The sequence below is a fragment of the Arctopsyche grandis genome, unplaced genomic scaffold, assembly GCF_051622035.1.
Source record: "Arctopsyche grandis isolate Sample6627 unplaced genomic scaffold, ASM5162203v2 HiC_scaffold_42, whole genome shotgun sequence".
Lineage (NCBI taxonomy): Eukaryota > Metazoa > Arthropoda > Insecta > Trichoptera > Hydropsychidae > Arctopsyche > Arctopsyche grandis.
In genome coordinates this window covers 139,510-148,239 of record NW_027518447.1, presented here as the reverse complement: position 1 = coordinate 148,239, position 8,730 = coordinate 139,510, and the positions used below count along the sequence as shown (strand labels likewise).

The 8,730-nt window shown below is 37.7% G+C and overlaps 1 long non-coding RNA gene across 1 annotated transcript in view; it reads left to right on the top strand.

Annotated features, from left to right (window-relative positions):
* Positions 1-719: 719 nt before the first annotated feature.
* The window catches only part of LOC143921910 (uncharacterized), a 57,430-nt gene continuing 49,419 nt past the window's right edge, over positions 720-8,730 (top strand). Inside the window, exon 1 of the long non-coding RNA XR_013261522.1 lies at positions 720-1,631. This is a non-coding gene — a long non-coding RNA (uncharacterized LOC143921910). The remainder of the gene's footprint in view (positions 1,632-8,730) is intronic.

Here is an 8,730-nt window from a genome sequence, read left to right as displayed (position 1 = left end):
TTGCATGAATTCCCGTCCTCTTAGTCCCTTGTCTTCGGATCCACTAGACCTTTTACCCCTCACACCTGGACATTTCTTAATTGGCAGATCCTTACTCGCTCTTCCAATGGAGGTTAAATATAACACTAATGTCCATGCCAATCTGCTTCAGATACAATTGACCACAGCAGCATTTTGGAAACGTTGGTCGGCGGAATATTTACATTCTTTGCAGTTACGACACAAATGGAAGAAGGACTCGAGCAACAATCTGAGTGTGGGTCAAATGGTCCTGTTAAAGGAGGAACACATGCTGCCAACCCGATGGGTCTTGGGTCGAGTCACTAAATTGTATCCCGGACCAGATGGCAGAGTTCGAGTCGTCGACGTCTTTACTGCCAGCGGAGAGTTTCGTCGGTCCAGTCATCTAGTGGCGCCATTGCCGATTCTACCACAAGGACCACTTGACAGGAAGGAAGATCAGCAAGAGGGAGGAGAAACAGCAGCTTCAATTCCGTCAACTTCGGTAGCTTAGTTTAACCCGAAGACACTACCCCCAACTCATATTACTTATTAGATGTAATCATGAGTTTAAATCATTCAATGTTAATAGTAGTACTCCGTAATTCACTTTAATTGTGTTGTGTGTATAATTTAAGCTATTTTCATTTTAACATTCGGCAGTATATATCTCCGAATTTAATCTAATCATTTCGTCGTTATAATATAAGACTTGTCTCATGTCATCACTCGGAAGGATTATATCCGAGTTTAAAATAAACTGTTCAAATTTGACAGTTAAAATTAGATTCATGATTTGTTAATGTTAGTCTCCAAGCCACACTTAATGGAGCATCTTAAATTATTTCATGTCTACTTAATTATAACCTGCCGGGAGTCAGCCGCAGGTCTTATGTTTCTTGTTATGAAAACATAAGTTAACTCTTACTGTTTATAGTATTTATGTGAATCATAGAATAAGTAAATATTATAATACTGAACATTTCGATGTTTAACGTAGAGACATCTATAATCATAGTTCGCCTTCATTTCCTGCTTGTAGGAATGAATGAATGACTTTCCAATTTACTTTTAATTTAGCAATGTTTGTGCTACTTGTTGATGAAATCAAGTTAACTTAGGAGCATTACACTCATTAATCAAGTTTAGTTGATCGGTAATAGCTGATCTGTCTTGACAACTGTAACAGTGTCAACATTGTATTGTCTAAGTTAACATCAAGATGAGGAATGCTTAAGTTTTAAACCATATACAGTCCACTCTCTCTTCTTTAAAGTAAACTTATCTTGTAATGCTTATTCACAGCTTCAAAGGAGATTTCAAAAATTTTAATGTAAATAGAAACAACATTCGCCAGAGGTATACCTATAAGTTGAAATATTACTGAACCAATAAATTGATTTTATCCTCACACTGGATGAGGCAAAGGTTTCATTATTCACCCTCTATTTAATTATTTTAAGAACTATGATTTATTGTAAACGACTCGTCAGTAATGCTGTAACTCTGTAGAATAACTGTATTGTTCAACAGTTTTCCTATGTGGGACTATGTTCCGACTTTTGTAATGACGTGTGGCAAACAGTCTTATTAACTGATTGTCGATTGGCATTATTGACGAGTTGGCATTAGTGTCGGCCCAAGCGGAAATACGCGACGGTCGACAGAGTTCGAGCAGACGGCGTACGGACAACTTGTGTTCCGTACGCTCCGCTGAACCACCACGTGCAAATTTTACATTTCAATAAACTACATCAAACCATTATCGAAGTCTTTTCCACTAACCTAACTATCACCGAAATCAAAGAATTCGACATTGCAAAAATATACACAAAACTCGCTTTCCTCAACAAACCTAACCCAACCTAGCCTAACTATCACCGAAATCAAAGAATTCGACACTGCAAAAATATACACAAAACTCGCTTTCCTCACCAAACCTAACCCAACCTAGCCTAATTATCACCGAAATCAAACAATTCGACATTGCAAAAATATACACAAAACTCGCTTACCTCACCAATTCTAACCCAACCTAACCTAACTATCACCGAAATCAAAGAATTCGACATTGCAAAAATATACACAAAATTCGTTTTCCTCACCAAACCTAACCCAACCTAGCCTAACTATCACCGAAATCAAAGAATTCGACATTGCAAAAATATACACAAAATTCGTTTTCCTCACCAAACCTCACCCAACCTAGCCTAACTATCACCGAAATCAAAGAATTCGACATTGCAAAAATAGACACAAAACTCGCTTACCTCACCAATTCTAACCCAACCTAACCTAACTATCACCGAAATCAAAGAATTCGACATTGCAAAAATATACACAAAACTCGCTTTCCTCAACAAACCTAACCCAACCTAGCCTAACTATCACCGAAATCAAAGAATTCGACATTGCAAAAATATACACAAAACTCGCTTTCCTCACCAAACCTAACCCAACCTAGCCTAATTATCACCGAAATCAAACAATTCGACATTGCAAAAATATACACAAAACTCGCTTACCTCACCAAACCTAACCCAACCAAGCCTAACTATCACCGAAATCAAAGAATTCGACATTGCAAAAATATACACAAAACTCGCATTCGTCACCAAACCTTACCCAACCTAGCCTAACTATCACCGAAATTAAACTATTCGACATTGCAGAAATATAAAAAAAACTCGCTTACCTCACCAAACCTAACCCAACCTAACCTTACCATTACGAAATCAAAGATTTTGAGATTTACACAAAAGTCGCTTACGTCACCAAACCTAACCCACCCTAGCCTCACTATCACCGAAATCAAACAATTCGACATTGCAAAAATATACACAAAACTCGCTTACCTCACCAATTCTAACCCAACCTAGCCTTACTATCACCGAAATCAAAGAATTCGACATTGCAAAAATATACACAAAACTCGCTTTCCTCACCAAACCTATCCCAACCTAGCCTAACTATCACCGAAATCAAAGAATTCGACATTGCAAAAATATACACAAAACTCGCTTTCCTCACCAAACCTAACCCAACCTAGCCTAACTATCACCGAAATCAAAGAATTCGACATTGCAAAACTTACACAAAACTCGCTATCCTCACCAAACCTAACCTAACCTAGCCTAACTATCACCGAAATCAAAGAATTCGACATTGCAAAAATATACACAAAACTCGCTTTTCTCACCAAACCTAACCCAACCTAGCCTTACTATTACCGAAATCAAAGAATTCGACATTGCAAAAATATACACAAAATTCGTTTTCCTCACCAAACCTAACACAACCTAGCCTAACTATCACCGAAATCAAAGAATTCGACATTGCAAAAATATACACAAAATTCGTTTTCCTCACCAAACCTTACCCAACCTAGCCTAATTATCACCGAAATCAAACAATTCGACATTGCAAAAATAGACACAAAACTCGCTTACCTCACCAATTCTAACCCAACCTAACCTAACTATCACCGAAATCAAAGAATTCGACATTGCAAAAATATACACAAAACTCGCTTTCCTCAACAAACCTAACCCAACCTAGCCTAACTATCACCGAAATCAAAGAATTCGACACTGCAAAAATATACACAAAACTCGCTTTCCTCACCAAACCTAACCCAACCTAGCCTAATTATCACCGAAATCAAACAATTCGACATTGCAAAAATATACACAAAACTCGCTTACCTCACCAATTCTAACCCAACCTAACCTAACTATCACCGAAATCAAAGAATTCGACATTGCAAAAATATACACAAAATTCGTTTTCCTCACCAAACCTAACCCAACCTAGCCTAACTATCACCGAAATCAAAGAATTCGACATTGCAAAAATATACACAAAATTCGTTTTCCTCACCAAACCTCACCCAACCTAGCCTAACTATCACCGAAATCAAAGAATTCGACATTGCAAAAATAGACACAAAACTCGCTTACCTCACCAATTCTAACCCAACCTAACCTAACTATCACCGAAATCAAAGAATTCGACATTGCAAAAATATACACAAAACTCGCTTTCCTCAACAAACCTAACCCAACCTAGCCTAACTATCACCGAAATCAAAGAATTCGACATTGCAAAAATATACACAAAACTCGCTTTCCTCACCAAACCTAACCCAACCTAGCCTAATTATCACCGAAATCAAACAATTCGACATTGCAAAAATATACACAAAACTCGCTTACCTCACCAAACCTAACCCAACCAAGCCTAACTATCACCGAAATCAAAGAATTCGACATTGCAAAAATATACACAAAACTCGCATTCGTCACCAAACCTTACCCAACCTAGCCTAACTATCACCGAAATTAAACTATTCGACATTGCAGAAATATAAAAAAAACTCGCTTACCTCACCAAACCTAACCCAACCTAACCTTACCATTACGAAATCAAAGATTTTGAGATTTACACAAAAGTCGCTTACGTCACCAAACCTAACCCACCCTAGCCTCACTACCACCGAAATCAAACAATTCGACATTGCAAAAATATACACAAAACTCGCTTACCTCACCAATTCTAACCCAACCTAGCCTTACTATCACCGAAATCAAAGAATTCGACATTGCAAAAATATACACAAAACTCGCTTTCCTCACCAAACCTATCCCAACCTAGCCTAACTATCACCAAAATCAAAGAATTCGACATTGCAAAAACATACACAAAACTCGCTTTCCTCACCAAACCTATCCCAACCTAGCCTAACTATCACCGAAATCAAAGAATTCGACATTGCAAAAATATACACAAAACTCGCTTTCCTCACCAAACCTAACCCAACCTAGCCTAACTATCACCGAAATCAAAGAATTCGACATTGCAAAACTTACACAAAACTCGCTATCCTCACCAAACCTAACCTAACCTAGCCTAACTATCACCGAAATCAAAGAATTCGACATTGCAAAAATATACACAAAACTCGCTTACCTCACCAATTCTAACCCAACCTAACCTAACTATCACCGAAATCAAAGAATTCGACATTGCAAAAATATACACAAAATTCGTTTTCCTCACCAAACCTAACCCAACCTAGCCTAACTATCACCGAAATCAAAGAATTTGACATTGCAAAAATATACACAAAATTCGTTTTCCTCACCAAACCTCACCCAACCTAGCCTAACTATCACCGAAATCAAAGAATTCGACATTGCAAAAATAGACACAAAACTCGCTTACCTCACCAATTCTAACCCAACCTAACCTAACTATCACCGAAATCAAAGAATTCGACATTGCAAAAATATACACAAAACTCGCTTTCCTCAACAAACCTAACCCAACCTAGCCTAACTATCACCGAAATCAAACAATTCGACATTGCAAAAATATACACAAAACTCGCTTACCTCACCAAACCTTACCCAACCTAGCCTAACTATCACCGAAATTAAACTATTCGACATTGCAGAAATATAAAAAAAACTCGCTTACCTCACCAAACCTAACCCAACCTAACCTTACCATTACGAAATCAAAGATTTTGAGATTTACACAAAAGTCGCTTACGTCACCAAACCTAACCCACCCTAGCCTCACTACCACCGAAATCAAACAATTCGACATTGCAAAAATATACACAAAACTCGCTTACCTCACCAATTCTAACCCAACCTAGCCTTACTATCACCGAAATCAAAGAATTCGACATTGCAAAAATATACACAAAACTCGCTTTCCTCACCAAACCTATCCCAACCTAGCCTAACTATCACCAAAATCAAAGAATTCGACATTGCAAAAATATACACAAAACTCGCTTTCCTCACCAAACCTAACCCAACCTAGCCTAACTATCACCGAAATCAAAGAATTCGACATTGCAAAACTTACACAAAACTCGCTATCCTCACCAAACCTAACCTAACCTAGCCTAACTATCACCGAAATCAAAGAATTCGACATTGCAAAAATATACACAAAACTCGCTTTTCTCACCAAACCTAACCCAACCTAGCCTAACTATTACCGAAATCAAAGAATTCGACATTGCAAAAATATACACAAAATTCGTTTTCCTCACCAAACCTAACACGACCTAGCCTAACTATCACCGAAATCAAAGAATTCGACATTGCAAAAATATACACAAAATTCGTTTTCCTCACCAAACCTCACCCAACCTAGCCTAATTATCACCGAAATCAAACAATTCGACATTGCAAAAATAGACACAAAACTCGCTTAACTCACCAATTCTAACCCAACCTAACCTAACTATCACCGAAATCAAAGAATTCGACATTGCAAAAATATACACAAAACTCGCTTTCCTCAACAAACCTAACCCAACCTAGCCTAACTATCACCGAAATCAAATAATTCGACATTGCAAAAATATACACAAAACTCGCTTACCTCACTAATTCTAACCCAACCTAACCTAACTATCACCGAAATCATAGAATTCGACATTGCAAAAATATACACAAAACTCGTTTTCCTCACCAAACCTAACCCAACCTAGCCTAACTATCACCGAAATCAAAGAATTCGACATTGCAAAAATATACACAAAATTCGTTTTCCTCACCAAACCTCACCCAACCTAGCCTAACTATCACCGAAATCAAAGAATTCGACATTGCAAAAATATACACAAAACTCGCTTTCCTCAACAAACCTAACCCAACCTTGCCTAACTATCACCGAAATCAAAGAATTCGACATTGCAAAAATATACACAAAATTCGTTTTCCTCACCAAACCTCACCCAACCTAGCCTAACTATCACCGAAATCAAAGAATTCGACATTGCAAAAATAGACACAAAACTCGCTTACCTCACCAATTCTAACCCAACCTAACCTAACTATCACCGAAATCAAAGAATTCGACATTGCAAAAATATACACAAAACTCGCTTTCCTCACCAAACCTAACCCAACCTAGCCTAACTATCACCGAAATCAAAGAATTCGACATTGCAAAACTTACACAAAACTCGCTATCCTCACCAAACCTAACCTAACCTAGCCTAACTATCACCGAAATCAAAGAATTCGACATTGCAAAAATATACACAAAACTCGCTTACCTCACCAATTCTAACCCAACCTAACCTAACTATCACCGAAATCAAAGAATTCGACATTGCAAAAATATACACAAAATTCGTTTTCCTCACCAAACCTAACCCAACCTAGCCTAACTATCACCGAAATCAAAGAATTTGACATTGCAAAAATATACACAAAATTCGTTTTCCTCACCAAACCTCACCCAACCTAGCCTAACTATCACCGAAATCAAAGAATTCGACATTGCAAAAATAGACACAAAACTCGCTTACCTCACCAATTCTAACCCAACCTAACCTAACTATCACCGAAATCAAAGAATTCGACATTGCAAAAATATACACAAAACTCGCTTTCCTCAACAAACCTAACCCAACCTAGCCTAACTATCACCGAAATCAAACAATTCGACCTAATTCTAACCTAACCTAACCTAACCTAACCTAACCTAACCCAACCTAGCCTAACTATCACCGAAATCAAATAATTCGACATTGCAAAAATATACACAAAATTCGTTTTCCTCACCAAACCTAACCCAACCTAGCCTAACTATCACCGAAATCAAAGAATTTGACATTGCAAAAATATACACAAAATTCGTTTTCCTCACCAAACCTCACCCAACCTAGCCTAACTATCACCGAAATCAAAGAATTCGACATTGCAAAAATAGACACAAAACTCGCTTACCTCACCAATTCTAACCCAACCTAACCTAACTATCACCGAAATCAAAGAATTCGACATTGCAAAAATATACACAAAACTCGCTTTCCTCAACAAACCTAACCCAACCTAGCCTAACTATCACCGAAATCAAACAATTCGACATTGCAAAAATATACACAAAACTCGCTTACCTCACCAAACCTTACCCAACCTAGCCTAACTATCACCGAAATTAAACTATTCGACATTGCAGAAATATAAAAAAAACTCGCTTACCTCACCAAACCTAACCCAACCTAACCTTACCATTACGAAATCAAAGATTTTGAGATTTACACAAAAGTCGCTTACGTCACCAAACCTAACCCACCCTAGCCTCACTACCACCGAAATCAAACAATTCGACATTGCAAAAATATACACAAAACTCGCTTACCTCACCAATTCTAACCCAACCTAGCCTTACTATCACCGAAATCAAAGAATTCGACATTGCAAAAATATACACAAAACTCGCTTTCCTCACCAAACCTATCCCAACCTAGCCTAACTATCACCAAAATCAAAGAATTCGACATTGCAAAAATATACACAAAACTCGCTTTCCTCACCAAACCTAACCCAACCTAGCCTAACTATCACCGAAATCAAAGAATTCGACATTGCAAAACTTACACAAAACTCGCTATCCTCACCAAACCTAACCTAACCTAGCCTAACTATCACCGAAATCAAAGAATTCGACATTGCAAAAATATACACAAAACTCGCTTTTCTCACCAAACCTAACCCAACCTAGCCTAACTATTACTGAAATCAAAGAATTCGACATTGCAAAAATATACACAAAATTCGTTTTCCTCACCAAACCTAACACGACCTAGCCTAACTATCACCGAAATCGAAGAATTCGACATTGCAAAAATATACACAAAATTCGTTTTCCTCACCAAACCTCACCCAACCTAGCCTAATTATCACCGAAATCAAACAA